This window comes from Phyllostomus hastatus, unplaced genomic scaffold, assembly GCF_019186645.2.
Source record: "Phyllostomus hastatus isolate PE091 unplaced genomic scaffold, TTU_PhHast_1.1 phas_scaffold_555, whole genome shotgun sequence".
NCBI classification, from domain to species: domain Eukaryota; kingdom Metazoa; phylum Chordata; class Mammalia; order Chiroptera; family Phyllostomidae; genus Phyllostomus; species Phyllostomus hastatus.
Genome location: NW_025334036.1, coordinates 6,336,069 through 6,343,889, shown reverse-complemented (window position 1 = coordinate 6,343,889; position 7,821 = coordinate 6,336,069).

Below are 7,821 nucleotides of genomic sequence, written 5' to 3'. Positions count from 1 at the left end.
ACTCTCCCCTCCCCTCTCCCCCTCAGCAGTGTGGGGCAGCCAGCTCTCATTCTCTCCCCGGTCTGAGGCTCCTTCCGCCCCCAGCGGCATGCCTGGGAAGCGTTGCACAGCCGGCTCTGGGGCAGGGGTGGAGGGTAGAGAGGGGGCGGTTCTCATGGGTCGCCTTTGCCACTCCCTGGGGTGTAAATACTCCCACCGCGGCTGACTTCCCTGAAGCATGACCAGGCCACTCGAGCTAGCCAGCTCCACCTGCCACCTCTTGTCACCGGTGTGCTGGGGTGGGGGGGGCTGCCTCCCTGCCACCGTCCCCCCCCCCCCGCCCCCCCCCCACCCCCGGCAGATGAGGCCGAATTCTGGTTGCTCTCGCATTCTCGAAGTGAGTCTGGGATTATCCCACCTGTTCAGGCTCAGCCCAGGGAGACAGAGTTGGGGCCATTTTTTCAGCCTCCCCTGCCCGCCCCCAACATCTATGCTCTCTCACTGCTTTTCTCCTCCTCCCAACTTAAGGGACGTTTCTTCTCGCTGGTGGGGCGGCTTTGAGTCGGAGGCAGTGACTTGTATTACTCCACGCAGCTCTCAAGCAGGAGGAATTTCCATCAGCAAATGGCTTTTGAAATAGGCTCTCTGCTCGCTGGTATTATGTTCCTCCACTGCAGAAACTAACCTGCCTGACTGAAAGGAATAAAGGGCCAAGAGAGAGAAGTAAATACCAAAAAGAAAGAAAAAATAATCTCTATTGCTCACGCATCGTTCTGCCGCATCAGTACAGCAGCAGTTCCTTCCCGGGACTCGTGGAGGGAGTGAGACCAGGTCCCTGGAGGCTGTCCCCAGAGGCAGGCCAGCGCAGGGCCGCCCCCCTCCCCCCCAGCTGCGTCGCCGTGGCCTCCACCGGTGTGGGCGCTGGCGTTGTGGGTGGGGGAGCTGTGCGTGGCTGCTGCGGGCGGGCCAGGGGCTCGGAGCCTCAGGGCGTCTCCACCTGGACTCCCCCCTCCCCCCTCCCCCCTCCCCCCTCCCCCCTCCCCCCCTCCCCCTCCTCCCCTCCCCCCCTCCCTCCTCAGCAGTGTGGGGTGGCCAGCTCTCGTTCTCTTGCCCCGTCCGAGGCTCCTTCCGCCCCCCAGCGGCGAGCCGGGGAAGCGTTGCACAGCCGGCTCTGGGGCAGGGGTGGAGGGTAGAGAGAGGGGGCGGTGCTCATGGGTCGGTGGAGCCGTCTCAGGAGTCTCGTCCGAAGTCTGCGCCCCTTCTGGACGAGCACAGTCCAGCAGAGCCCGGAGAGGGTGAGAACGCGATAGCTTCTGTGGTGTGGACGATGCCATGGAACCTTCTCAGGGGCTGGCTGGAACAGCAAGTTTTCCAGGAAGGACGTGAGGGTTTCATTGACCCCCAGCGTCTGCCAGTCTCTGTAAAACCATCCACGGAGGCGTTCGACCAGAAAAGGGGAGGCCAGTGCCCTCTAGTGGAGACAGAAGTCACAGAAGTGCGGGGCGGGTCTCCAGTTCCCGCCTTTCTTAGCAGGGACTTAGCGCGCCTCTTTCCTCCTCCGAAAAACCTAAGTGCGCCTGCTCTGTGGCCAGGGCTGCAGGAATGAAGGGAAACACCCAGGACGGTGGCTGTCACAAAACTGGGCCTCAGTGAGTGCCAGCTGCTACTTTTACGTCTCCGCTGCCCTCTGGGAGAATCCGCACTCCTCGGGTCGAACGGTAGGACGGCGAAAGGGCAGCAGTGGCTCCCTGCCCCGCAGGTCACTGGACCCTGCCGTCTGGCATACGGAGACATTGTCCTGCTTACTCTGTGCGGGCTGCCTCGCACCTCGGGCTGCCCCTGGTTTATTACTCTGGGGGCGGGGGGTGTTGGGGCTGTGGTTTCATGCACTTGGAGGGGAGGGAGTGCATTCTAGAGTGCCCCTCGGGGTCTGCGTTGAGGGTCTTCTGGAGAGGGAATCCCTAACCTGCTCCCAGAAGAGTTGAGCATGTGGTGGGCTGAGGTGACGGCAGCCTAGGCCTGCCTAACGGGAGGGGACGTGACCTCGGCCCCCTGGTGCTGGCGGGACCCCCGGGGGCACAGCCTTCCAGGCTCGGAGTGCTCAAGGTGAGTTCGCCTCAGCCCCCGTGAAGGGGCGTCCGAGGGCCGCTGACCTCGCTCTTCCAGGGGAAGCGTGGCCCGTCCTGAAGAATTGGCACTGGACAGATCAGAGGAGATAGATGCACAGATAATGCTCTCCGTAGTGCACTCTAAGTTTTACATGTATCTACATCTCTACATCTATATCTAGATATATATATCTATATATAATTCTATATATAGTTCTATCTGTAGATATCTGTATCTATACCTGTAGATAAACGTATAGGTATAGATAGCTGTTTATGGGTTCTGTTCTGGGCCTTTGGTTTATCTGGCCCTGCGCAAATGACTGACTTTTCTAAGCACCATAGCTTTAGCAACGTGGCGACTTGGAGAACTCCTCACTCACTATTCCTTCTTATTGTTAGTTTCGGAATTACCACGGCTTTTCTTGAACACTTGGACTTGAAGTGTATAAAGTTTGTGAATCTGCATAGAAACCCCCTATTGATATTTTCTTGGGTCATTGAAATAATTTGGGAAGAAATCCCATTTTTCAAGTCTTTAATCATCTAATCTTGGAATAGAGTAGTACTCTTTTTCAAGTTATTGCCTTTGTCTTTGAGGATGGTTTCGCAGGTTTTTCATTTTAAAAAATCCAATTACAGTTGATGTTCAATACTGTATTAGTTTCGGGTGTGCAGCAGAGTGACCAGACACTCTGGCGTACCTGAGGAAGTGATCCCGCTGGTCAGTCCGGTCCCCACCTGGCACTACCCGTGGTCACCGCAGTGTCACTGACGGTGTTCCCTCCGCCACACTGTCCGTCTCGGCGACTCTTCCGTGATCACCAATGGCCCTTCTTAACCCCTTCCCTTTTTTCAGAGACCTTCCCCAAGCCTGTTTGATCTGGCAGTTTTACTCTTATCCGTGAGTCTGTTTCTGTTTTGTTTATTTTGTTTTTAGATGCCACACAGAAGTGAAGTCCTATGGTATTTGCCTCTCTCTGTCTGACTTATTTCACTCAGCATGGTACCTTCTAGGTTCCTTCACGGCGTCGCAAATGGTGACATCTCACCTCGTTACGAAACGATAGGCCGTTGTGCGTGTGTGTACTGCACCTTCTTTATCCGTCCACCTGGGGACGGAACTCGGGCCGCTTCCCTGCGCTGGCTGTCGTAAGGGATGTTGCAGTGAGCACAGGGAGGGATACATCTTTGTGAATTGTTTCCAGTTTCTTCAGATACATCCCCAGAAGTGGGATCTCTGGAACCTGGAACCTGTTTTTTCCAGGAACCTGCACACGGTTCCCACAGTGGTCGCACCCACCAGCAGCCCCCCCAGCAGCAGGCGATGGTTCCCCCCCGTCCGTCCTCACTGGCAAGCGCCGCATGTCGATTTACTGACGGTCATTCCGACAGGCGGGAGGTGGTATCTCCTGGCGGTTTTAATTCAGAGTTCTCTGACCAGTTGCGTGAACATCTTTTCATATATATCTGTCTGTTGACCATCGTCTGTAGGTCCTCTTTGGAGAGATGCGTGCTCAGGTGCTCTGCCCACTTTTTTAATCAGAGAGTGTGTGTGTGTGTGGGGGGGGATTGCATGAGTTCTTTACAAACTCTGGACATCAACCCTTATTGGATACATGGCTGGGGAATGTATTTACCCAGCTCAGCAGGTGGTTCCTTTGTCTGATGGGTGGTTTCGCCTCACCCCTTCATTAGTAGCTGCACACAACTGCGGATGTGGCCCAGTTACCAAGGTGAAGCATTTACAGTAGATTGTGGAATATATGGTCTTCCGTTTTCTGGAAAGAGGAAAAATCAGATAAGAATATTTCTCATACCAAATGTTTGCTGCAGGTAAATATTTAGCAAGATCATTGAACAGCCAAGCTAGGAGTCGAGCATAGAGACATTCATTCGGTGGTCCTGGAGCTTCGGTCTGAAGAGGTTAGGTGATAGCTTGTTTTGGTCTAAGGGCACGATTTTTATGTGGCTTGAAATTCCCGGAGCGAACCTCAGGCTAGACGCTGAGGCCTTTTTAAGTGTGCCACAGGTATGCACTGTGCCCGATTTGACTGCGGCGATAGCTCTGCGTGAAGATTCCTTTTACGTGTGTGAAAACGCGGGTGGTCCATCCCTTCCTCAGGCCGGGGCACGCCGAGGCCCCCTGTGCTGTCTGTCTCAGGGCGCAGCCAGCAGGTGGGCTTGTCGTCCTCGGCCACAGGAGTGGAGGAGGCAGCACTGGGAAAGGTGCCTTTCGTCCTTGAGATTTTTCCACTGGTAAAAATCCACAAGTGAGGTTTCATGCCTTGCCTATCTGTACCTCACAGGGGTGTTGCACGCACCCAGGATGTGGGCTGGTGTAGGTGCCTTGGAAGCTGGGAGTGAAGAGCTGCGTGTGAATGAGTGGGACCGGGAGACAGCGGCTATCCTGGGGCCGTGGGCGCAGGGAACGTGGACAGGGATTTGGAAATGCAGACTCGGACTTTGCCTGTCAGTGTAAGAACAGTCAGAGCACTGGGCATTCCCCAGAGAGGAGAAGGAAAGTCCCTAGGAGCAATAGGTTTGGATGCCGGTAATCACTACTAGTTTGCTGTGGAATTCACGGGAATTAGAGTTGGAGGCTCAATTTTTTAAAAGATTTTATTTATTTATTTCTAGAGAGGGAAGGAAGAGAGGGAGATAGAAACATCCATGTGTGGTTGCTGGGGGGCCGTGCCTGCAACCCAGGCATGTGCTCTGACTGGGAATTGAACCTGCGATGCTTTGGTTCACAGCCCGCACTCAATCCACTGAGCTACGCCAGCCAGGGTGGAAGCTCAATTTTAGAGTGATCTGGAGCCAACTCTGCAAATGATCATTTGGTATCCTGGGGAGTTTGAGAACAAAAAATCGTGTAAGTTTGTGAAGTGACCACATCCTCTCACATTCTTTGATAGTTACTTAAAATGAAACTCTCAAGCCAGGAAACGTATACTCAGTTGAAATGCTTGCTGGAGGGACTTGACCGCCAAGTGCTCGGCTTTGGAGATCGGTTCTCACGCAAAGGTCGAGAGGCTTTGTGTCTGTGTGTGGTTTTAGGAAACAATTGTCATTGTTGCTTCTCGGAGAGGGTCCATGTGTGTTTGTAAGGGCCGGACCCGTGCTGGTCTTTGGAAAGGAACTGGCATATCATTTGAATTCAGGGGACAGGCTTTCAAAGCATCCAGCTTGGAGAAGCGTTTCTGAAATAGCCCTGGGAAATAAATTTCTTTCATTAATCCCATCAGTCATTGGATGTCGTTCTTCCAATTTAATTATGTCGATCCGCCAATGGGTGGCTCTGCTGCTTAGGCGTGTAATTCCAGGGGGCGGGGCGGACAGCCACGGCGAGTCCTCGTCCTCGGGGAGATGACTGCGGTCCTAATCATTTACCCATGCGGTCAGCCCCGTGAGCCGCTCAGCCCTCCCTCGGAGGACCCGGCAGTGGGAGGGGCGCGCTTCCTCTGCCTTCGCGCAGCGGAGGGGCCCTTGTACTTCTGAGATGTGTTCTAGGTGTCCGGCTCGGTGCCTCACAGGTGGGACCCCGCTGATTCCTCACGCTGGTCCCGTGAAGCGGGCGCGGTTTCCTTCACCGTAGTGAGGGAGGGGAGTCCAGACTCCAGCCCTGGCCAGCAGGCGGGTGGGAAGTCACTCCTGTTTCGCAGGTGTTTGCAAAGCTCAAATGCAGAAGCTACATTGGTAAACAGTTCGGCGCAGTGCTTGGTGCCTTGTTCTCACTGCCCGCCTGTCCCTTCAGAGGGAGGTGGCTCTGGCGGCCACCGCCTGCTTCCTCCCAGAAGCCCACCCCGGCGGCCGGGGCAGAGCCTCCTGCCTGGAGCCTGGATGCGAGAGGTGTACCAGGAGGTCTTTGCGTGCCCCCGCCTCCCGGAGAGAGCTTCATCTGGGACTCTGCCCTCTGCACCGCTCCGATCCCCTGTCTCTGCTGTTCCTGATGTGCCCCCGAAGGGGTAGTGCGTCACAGGGGTCTCTTTAGTACGTGGAGGCTCCAGGGGCGTCCAGTCCTCGGGCTGTGGACCACCTGTGGCCCAGGAGGGCTGTGAAGGTGGCTCAACCCAGAATCACAGATGTACGTAAAACCTTCTGTTTTGCTGATGCGTTTTCCTTAGTGTTGGTGTGTTCAATGTGTGGCCCAAGACAAGTCGTCTTTTGTCTGTGTGGCCCAGAGGCGCCAAAAGTTTGGGCGCCACGGCACCATATATTGTCTGCGTCCAGGGCTTCCCTGGACTCCCCCTGGGCCTCCCAGGGTGCCAGGGCTTCGCACCAGCCCTGATCCATGGCCTTCACATGCAAAACCTACCAGCAATGACCTGAAGACTAGAAGGTGCTGAGGGCTCAGGCGCCAGGTCCCCGTTGATTCTGAAAAATGGGGAGATTGCTCTGGAGGGAGCACCACCCGTCACCCTGCCCCGTCGGCTGCCCGCGTCCTGGGGCGCCAGCAGCACAGCGGGGTCCAGTGATGTTCGTGAAGACAGACTGTGACTGCTTTTCTGCCCCACGGTGGAAGGAAGGAGGTTCCCCAAAGCAATTGCCCGTCAAGCTCCGGGTTGTGCTAGGAAAGGGGGCCTGGGCTCGCTGACCCGTCCTCCTCCTGCCCTGAGGGCAGGTGGGGCGCACACTGGGGAGGTGGGTGGGTCGGGCACAGGGGGGCACGGCCAGTCCCGGGAAGCAGCCTGGCACAGAGCCCGGGTGAGGAGGGCAGGTGGGTTTGGAGGCTGCAGATGTCCTGAGGACAGACCTGGTCTGGTACGAGGGTGGGGGACACAGGAGCCTGCTGCAGGGGCGAGACCCATGATTGGGTCTTCTCCAAGTTGCAGCTGCCACTTTACCGAGAGCTGCAGAGCCCAGGGCAGCTCCTTGGCCGGGAAGCCGCCTTCCGCTGGGCTCTGCCGGGGACCGCGGCCTCCCACCGGCGCCCACCGCGGGGGCTCCTCATTGGTGACGGCGGCAGGCTCAGCCATGGGCAGCCTAGTGAGCAGGGCATGCTGCCCCTGTGGCTTCTGCACACGGGGTCTGGAGCGCCCGGCCCGGGAGGCCGGGGGAAGGGGTGGGAGCAAGCAGATGCCTCCTTCCTCCAGGCCCCTGAGCCTGCATGCTGGGTGGTCTTGGATGCTAAGTCTGGGTCTTCCCAAGGGCAGCAAAGGCGCTTCACCGAGTATAAATGACTCGGAAGTCAAGGAATTGACGGAGAAGTCATTAAGGGAACGGCTACCCAGCAGGGAAGCAGGCTTTCGCAGAGCAGTGTGACGGCAGAGGCCGGTTGGTGTGTGTGTCTGGCCCGGGATGGGGCCCCTGAAGGAAGCGCAGCCCCCGGGGGCCGGGCCGGCTGCCCACTGCGTTCTCCCGACGGCTCTGCCCCCGGCGGGGCACGGCCTCCTCAGGCCAGCACCGCACGAAGGCGGGGCTCACGGCTGTGACTTGACTTGCTGACTCGGCCAGGCTGGTGGGGCCCAGCTAGGACATAGGCCCGCCCGTCCCCGCTCTCCTGCTGGGGGGGCCTGGCCGAGCTGTCTGTGCGAGGAACCAGGGCCTGGCTCTACGTGTGGCGGCACCCTGATCGGGGGTGGGGCACCAGCGGAGGGAGTGCTTCCCATCCCCTTAGCGTGCAGTGCCCGGGGAGCACCGGGTGCCGCGAGCAGCGGCGGGCCGGGTCGGAGCCAGGGCCCCGGGCCCCGGGGGAGCCCTGTCCTCGCCCCGCGTGGGTCTCAGCCCCATA